Source organism: Herpailurus yagouaroundi, unplaced genomic scaffold (assembly GCF_014898765.1).
Source record: "Herpailurus yagouaroundi ecotype Mexico unplaced genomic scaffold, PumYag 192, whole genome shotgun sequence".
NCBI lineage: Eukaryota > Metazoa > Chordata > Mammalia > Carnivora > Felidae > Herpailurus > Herpailurus yagouaroundi.
The window spans coordinates 23,325,750-23,334,024 of record NW_024412423.1 but is presented as its reverse complement, the minus strand read 5'-3'; positions in this window follow the sequence as shown (position 1 = coordinate 23,334,024).

The window sequence follows — 8,275 nt, the reverse complement described above, 5'->3', positions numbered from 1 at the left end:
AAAATATATATATATATATATATGTATATATATATATATATATATATCAAAAGCAACAAAGCATTAGAAAGGACCAGAGAACACCACCAGAAACTCCAACTCTACAAGCATCATAATGGCAATAAATTCATATCTTTCAGTACTCACTCTAAATGTCAATGGTCTCAGTGATCCAATCAAAAGACATAGGGTAACAGAATGGATAAGAAAACAAGATCCATCTATATGCTGTTTACAAAAGACCCGCTTTAGACCTGAAGACACCTACAGATTGAAAATAAGGGGATGGAGAACCATCTGTCATGCGAATGGTCAACAAAAGAAAGCCAGAGTAGCCATACTTATATCAGACAATCTAGACTTTAAAATAGAGACTGTATCAAGAGATGCAGAAGGGCATTATATCATAATCAAGGGGTCTATAGACCAAGAAGACCTAACAATTGCAAACATTTATGTGCCAAATGTGAAGCCCCCAAATATATAAATCAATTAATCACAAACATAAAGAAACTCATTGATAGTAATACCATAATAGTAGGAGACTTCAACACCCCACTCACAGCAATGGACAGATCATCTGATCAAAAAATCAACAAGGAAACAATGGTCTTGAATGACACACTGGACCAGATGGACTTAACAGATATATTCAGAACATTTCATCCTAAAGTAGCAGAATATACATTCTTCTCCAGTGCACATGGAACATTCTCCAGAATAGACCATATACTGGGAAAAAAAATCAGCCCTAAGTAAGTCAAAAAGATCGAGATCATACTGTGCATATTTTCAGACCACAATGGTATGAAACTTGAAATCAACCACAAGAAAAAATTTCAAAAGGTAACAAATACTTGGAGACTGAAGAAAATCCTACTAAAGAATGAATAGGCTAACCAAGCAGTTAAAGAGGAAATTAAAAAGTATATGGAAGTCAATGAAAATGATAGCACTACAACCCAAAACCTCTGGGATGCAGCAAAGGCGGTCATAAGAGGAAAGTATATAGCAATCCAGGCCTTCCTAAACAAGGAAGAAACATCTCAGATACACAACCTAACCTTACACCGTAAGGAGCTGGAAAAAGAGGAGCAAATAAAACCCCAAACTAGCAGAAGATAGGAAATAATAAAGATTAGAGCAGAAATTAATGCTATCGAAACCAAAAAAACAGTAGAACAGATCAATGAAACCAGAAGCTGGTTCTCTGAAAGAATTAACAAAATTGATAACCCACTAGCCAGTTTGATCAAGAAGAAAAAGGAAAGGACCCAAATAAGTAAAATCAAGAATGAAAGAGGAGAGGTCACAACCAACACAACAGAAATAAAAACAATAATAAGAGAATATTATGAGCAATTATATGCCAATAAAATGGGCAATCTGGCGGAAATGGACAAATTCCTAGAAACATATATATTACCAAAACTGAAACAGGAAGAAAGAGGAAATTTGAATAGACCCATAACCAGTGAGGAAATCGAATTAGTAATCAAAAATCTGCCAAAAAACAAGAGTCCAGGGCCACATGGCTTTCCAGGGGAATTCTACCAAACATTTAAGGAAGAGTTAACACCTATTCTCTTGAAACTGTTCCAAAAAATAGAAATGGAAGGAAAACTTCCAAACTCCTTCTGTGAAGCCAGCCTTACCTTGATTCCAAAACCAGACAGAGACCCCACTAAAAAGGAGAACTATAGACCAATTTCCTGATGAACACAGATGCAAAAATCCTCAACAAGATATTAGCCAACCGGATCCAACAACACATTAAAAAAATTATTCACTACAACCAAGTGGGATTTATACCTGGGATGCAGGGCTGGTTCAATATCCACAAAACAATTAACGTGATTCATTACATCAATAAAAGAAAGGACAAGAACCATATGATCCTCTTAATAGATGCAGAGAAAGCATTTGACAAAATACAGCAAACTTTCTTGATAAAAATCCTCAAGAAAGCAGGGATAGAAGGAACATACCTCCAGATCATAAAAGCCAGATATGAACGACCCAATGCTAATATCATCCTCAATGGGGAAAAACTGACAGCTTTCCCCCTAATGTCAGGAACAAGACAGGGATGTCCACTCTCGCCAATGTTATTCAACATAGTATTGGAATTCTTAGCCTCTGCAATCAGACAACACAAAGAAATAAAGGCATCCACATCATCCAGGAGGAGGTCAAACTTTCACTCTTCACAGATGACATGATACTCTATGTGGAAAACCCAAAAGATTCCACCAACAAACTGCTAGAACTGATTCATGAATTCAGCAAAGTCGCAGGATATAAAACCAATGCACAGAAATCGGTTGCATTCCTATACACAAACAGTGAAACGACAGAAAGAGAAATCAAGGAATCGATCCCATTTACAGTTGCCCAAAACCCCATAAAATGCCTAGGAATAACTCTAACCAAAGAGGTGAAAAATCTATACACTGAAAACTATAGAAAGCTTATGAAAGAAATTGAAGAAGACACAAAGAAATGGAAAAAGATTCCATGATCCTGGATAGGAAGAACAAATATTGTTAAAATGTCGACACTACCCAAAGCAATCTACATATTCAACGCAATTCCTATCAAAGTAACACCAGCATTGTTCACAGAGCTAGAACAAATAATCCTAAAATTTGTATGGAACCATAAAAGACCCCAAATAGCCAAAGCGATCTTGAAAAAGAAAACCAAAGCAGGAGGCCTGACAATCCCAGACTTCAAGCTATACTACAAAGCTGTAACCATCAAGACAGTATGGTACTGGCACAAGAACAGACACTCAGATCAATGGAATAGAATAGAGAACCCAGAAATGGACCCACAAACGTATGGCCAACTAATCTTTGATGAAGCAGGAAAGAACACCCAATAGAATAAAGACAGTCTCGGGGCGCCTGGGTGGCACAGTCGGTTAAGCGTCCGACTACAGCCAGGTCACGACCTCGCGGTCCGTGGGTTCGAGCCCCGCGTCAGGCTATGGGCTGATGGCTCAGAGCCTGGAGCCTGTTTCCGATTCTGTGTCTCCCTCTCACTCTGCCCCTCCTCCATTCATGCTCTGTCTCTCTCTGTCCCAAAAATAAATAAACGTTGAAAAAAAAATTAAAAAAAAAAAAAAGAATAAAGACAGTCTCTTCAGCAAGTGGTGCTGGGAAAACTGGACAGTGACATGCAGAAGAATGAACCTGGACCACTTTCTTACACCATACACAAAAATAAACTCAAAATGGATGAAAGACCTCAATGTAAGACAGGAAGCCATGAAAATCCTTGAGGAGAAAGCAGGCAAAAACCTCTTTGATCTTGGCCACAGCAATTTCTTACTCAACACGTCTCCAGAGGCAAGGGAAACAAAAGCAAAAATGAACTACTGGGACCTCATCAAAATAAAAAGCTTCTACACAGCGAAGGAAACAACCAGCAAAACTAAAAGGCAACCAACAGAATGGGAGAAGATATTTGCAAATGATATATCAGACAAAGGATTAGTATCCAAAATCTACAAAGAACTTATCAAACTCAACACACAAAAAAACAAATGATCCAGTGAAGAAATGGGCAAAACACATGAATAGACACTTCACCAAAGAAGACATCCAGATGGCCAACCAACACATGAATAAATGCTCAACGTCACTCATCATCAGGGAAATACAGATCAAAACCCCAATGAGATACCACCTGACACCTGTCAGAATGGCTAACATTAACAACTCAGGCAACAACAGATGTTGGCAAGGATGCGAAGAAAGGGGATCTCTTTTGCATTGTTGGTGGGAATGCAAGCTGGTGCAGCCACTATGGAAAACAGTATGGAGGTTCCTCAAAAAACTAAAAATAGAACTACCCTAAGACCCAGCAACTGCACTACTAGGCATTTATCCAAGGGATACAGGTGTGCCGTTTCGAAGGGACACATGCACCCCCATGTTTATAGCAGCACTATCAACAATAGCCAACGTATGGAAAGAGCCCAAATGTCCACTGATGGATGAATGGATAAAGAAGATGTGGTATATATATACAATGGAGTATTACTCAGCAATCAAAAAGAATGAAATCTTGCCATTTGCAACTACATGGATGGAACTGGAGGGTATTATGCTAAGTGAAATTAGTCTGTCAGAGAAAGAAAAGATCATATGACTTCACTCATATGAGGACTTTAAGAGACAAAACAGATGAACATAAGGGAAGGGAAACAAAAATAATATAAAAACAGGCAGGGGGACAAAACAGAAAAGACTCATAAATATGGAGAACAAACAGAGGGTTACTGGAGGGGTTGTGGAGGGGGAATGGGCTAAATGGGTAAGGGGCACTAAGGAATCTACTCCTGAAATCACTGCTTCACTATATGCTAACTAATTTGGATGTAAATTTAAAAAAATAAATAAAGTTAAAAAAAAAGTCATGACCAGTTCTAGGCAGACCTTTCTATGTGTCAACTGCATAGACAACAAGCTAAATGTAAAAATTCTATAATTTACAAAAAGCAATCGTGCACATTCCAAAAAATGTTTACGTGTAAACAGGATTATAAATGATATTTTTTTTCAAAGGCAGCTTTACTGAGGTATCATTGTTATACAAAAACTCTTTGGACTTATTTAATGTCTACAATTTGATGAGTTCAGAGACTGGAATTTTCTCATGAAACTGTCACCACAATCACAGTAATAAACATTGCCTCCTGCCTCTTTGTTTTTGTTTTGTATTAAAAACACTTAATATGAGAACTACCCTCTGAGCAGATTTTTAAGTGCACAATACAGTGTTGTTAAGTACAAACACAGCGTTGTACAGCAGATTCATCTATCACAAGTGACAGTTTAACAACTACGTCTCATTTCCCTCATCTCCAGCCCCTGGATCCTGTTCACTTTATCCTCTGTTTCTATGACTGTGACCACTGTAAGTAACTTACCATGCAGTATTTGTCTTTCTGAGGTGGACTTATTTCACTTAGTATAATCCGAGGTTCACCCACAGTTTCTTATAGGGCAGAATTTCCTTCTATTTCTTTTGGTTTACTTATTTATTTTTGAGACAGAGAGAGAGAGAGAGAGAGCGAGTAAGTGAATGTGCGCACAAGCTCGGGAGGGGCATAGAGAGAGGAAGACACAGAATCTGAAGCAGACTCCAGGCTCTGAGCTGTCAAGACAGAGCCTGACACAGGGCTCAAACCCACGAACCGTGAGACCATGAACTGAGCCAAAGTTGGACACTCAACTGACTGAACCACCTAGATGCCCCAAATTTCCTTCTTTAAGGCTGAAAAACATTCTACTGTAGGTATATACCACATTTTCTTTATCCATTCATCTGTGGATGGACATGAAGGGTGTTTACACACCATGGCTATTTTAAATAATTTGATAGGGGCGCCTGGGTGGCTCAGTCCTTTGAGCATCTGACTTCGGCTCAGGTCATGATCTCACGGTTTATGAGTTTGAGCCCTGCATTGGGCTCTGTACTGATAGCTCGGAGCCTGGAGCTCCCAAATCAGATTCTGTCTCCCCCTCTCTCTCTGCCCCTCCCCTGCTCATGCTCTGTATCTTTCTCCCAAAAATAAATAAACATTAAAAAATAATAATAAAAATAAATAATGTGATAAATGTGGTTTCTTTTTTCTATTGCCCAGGAATGCTAAACTAATTCCCAGCCAGCAGGTTATCTGTGGAGCTGAAAAGATGATACATTTTGCTCATGTGTGCCTTACCACTTCTTCATTTTCTTTCTCACCAGCACCTGTTATGTGAACGAAGCTTTTATGGCTTGCCTAAAACATGCATATTTTCATTATTTTATGGAGGTGGATTGACTGTGAAAGAGTGCCATGCTGTGGGTGAGGAGATTTGATTTGTAATGCACGTTGAAGATCTTTCTATCTGAAAGTCCAGGAACTTCAGAACAAAACAGAAGTTGTGTTAGTGTGTACCCGCCTTTCCACAGGGCTTGCCTGAGCACAGTCATCAGTAGATTTTTTTCATGAATTTTTAAAATGTTTTTATTTATTTTTGAGACAGAGAGAGACAGAGCATGAGCAGGGGAGGGGCAGAGAGAGGGAGACACAGAATCTGAAGCAGGCTCCAGGCTCCGAGCTGCCAGCACAGAACCCGACTCGGGGCTCGAACTCACGGACTGTGAGATCATGACCTGAGCTGAAGTCAGACGCTTAACCGACTGAGCCACCTAGGCGCCCCACAGTCATCAGTAGATTTAACTTCCAGTGCAACCATTCAAATACCAGCCATCACTAGTACTTACAGGCTCAACACCGGCTCACCCTGACACTGTAAAGTTTCGATTTTTAATCACCGCTAATAGGTCCAACACAAGAGAAAAACAAAGAGCAAAATCCTAACTCCGACATCATTTTTCACTTGCTAAATGAATGACAGCTTCTAGAAATGGAATTTCCATGTAGTTCTGTCAAGACGGAACCATAGACGTGGATCATCTACAAAAAATCCTGGACTGTTACACTCACCGCACATGGATTCCAAGTTCCCAAGAGGCTGACCCCTCAGCTCTGTAGAGCTGATGCTGCCAAAGGTTCCAGAGCCCCTGACTCTGAATATGAGCCATACTATCTGGTTATGCCAGTTGTTACCAATGCTGCCATTTTTCTACTATGACCAGCAAGACACAAAAACTGAGGAAGCATGGAGATGCATTAGCAATCTGTATCATAGGTACTGAATCGGTCAGGATGCTGTGGACTGAAGTGGCAAAGACACCAACTCAAACTGGCTTAAATGGTATGGAAATTCATGGTAAGTCCAGGTGGAATTGGTTAAATGTTTAATACAGTCCTTGCTGAACTTCTCTCAATTTTGTCCTCAATGGAGACTTTGTCCTCAGGTGCCTTCCCTTATGGTACCCAAGAAATTATGGCAGTTCCAGTCTTTTTATGCGCAGCCTCTACGTCGGGAGAGGGAAAGAGAGAGAGAAAGAGGGAGAGAGAGGAGGCTGCATTTCTGTCGGCTGGCTCTTCAGATTAAAGGACATTTCTTTAAGTCCCTGGCAGACCTCTTCTCACTGGACTGAACTGAACCACGTGTCCCTTCCTGAACCAGTCTGGCCAAGAGTGTGTGACTACTCCATTTATATCCTGATAATGTGAATTACCTGTAAATATGCAGTCTGGGGATACTGTGGTGGCGTTATCGGCTCTAGCCCACCCTGGACAATGACATCCATGAAGTCATGGGTGTGATGTGATAATTTTATTCCCTAACACATATTTATGAAAGATTTACATATTAAATTCTTTTAAAGTTTGAGCTACCACCTAATTGTGTTGACACGAGAGATACACACAGCACACTTGGGCAATACTGAGCTTGACTGAAGAGGGTAAGAAAGAGAATGGCATTAGAGGGTTAGTCATGGAAAGACAGTGTAGAGCTTGTTACAGGGACAATGACTCGACTAGTTTGACTGAAACAGAGGACTCGTTGAGAAATAGTGGGAAATGAGAACAAAAATTCGTGGACTGTAGGGGACCTTAAATTCCAGGCTGAGGAATTTTGCACAGGTCAATGCCAACCTTTTCGAGCTTTTCATCCTTAAATGATGAAAGAGCTGTTTTGTTAACATTAAATTGAGGGGTCTATGAAGGGCTAGTTGAAGTGGGAAATCTTTGCAATAAGAAAGGAATAAAGGTAGCAAGATTTAAAGTAAGAAGAAGGTGAGATACAGGAGGGGAACATTTCAAAGAGGCAAGTGATGAGAGTGGAAAAATCTGATATGCGGCATGGAAAGAATGAGTAGCCTCGAGTGATTTCAAGATTTATTAGAATAGGCTCTCTAACACGAGACCCCATTTGGCTTCTTTGGAGTCACTGAGTGTGTGTATGTATGTGGGCGTGCATGTGTGTGGTGCATGCATTTGTATTCTCCCTCCAATTTTGGGCTGACCAAGACTCAAGTTCCCAATCTCCCGGCTTTTAGAGTCCTTCCTGCCACATTGCTGCTCTAAAACACAGAAGTCAGGAGTGGGAGCTTGACCTCAGGAGGTCAATGACGTCATTGAATAAGTAGATCCACCTAATTGGTCCCCAGATCCCATAACCCACCCCGAATCTCCTTCCCCCATCAAGATCACAACTGGACATCTCCCTTCAGACCAAGAACATGTTCCACCTCTGACCCTGACCCATACAGGAGTCCCATCCATCCTCCACTGAGGAGCTCCAATCCAGGCCATGCACCACGGAACCCTCAGGAGACTTTCACACAGAGGACTATCAGAGCC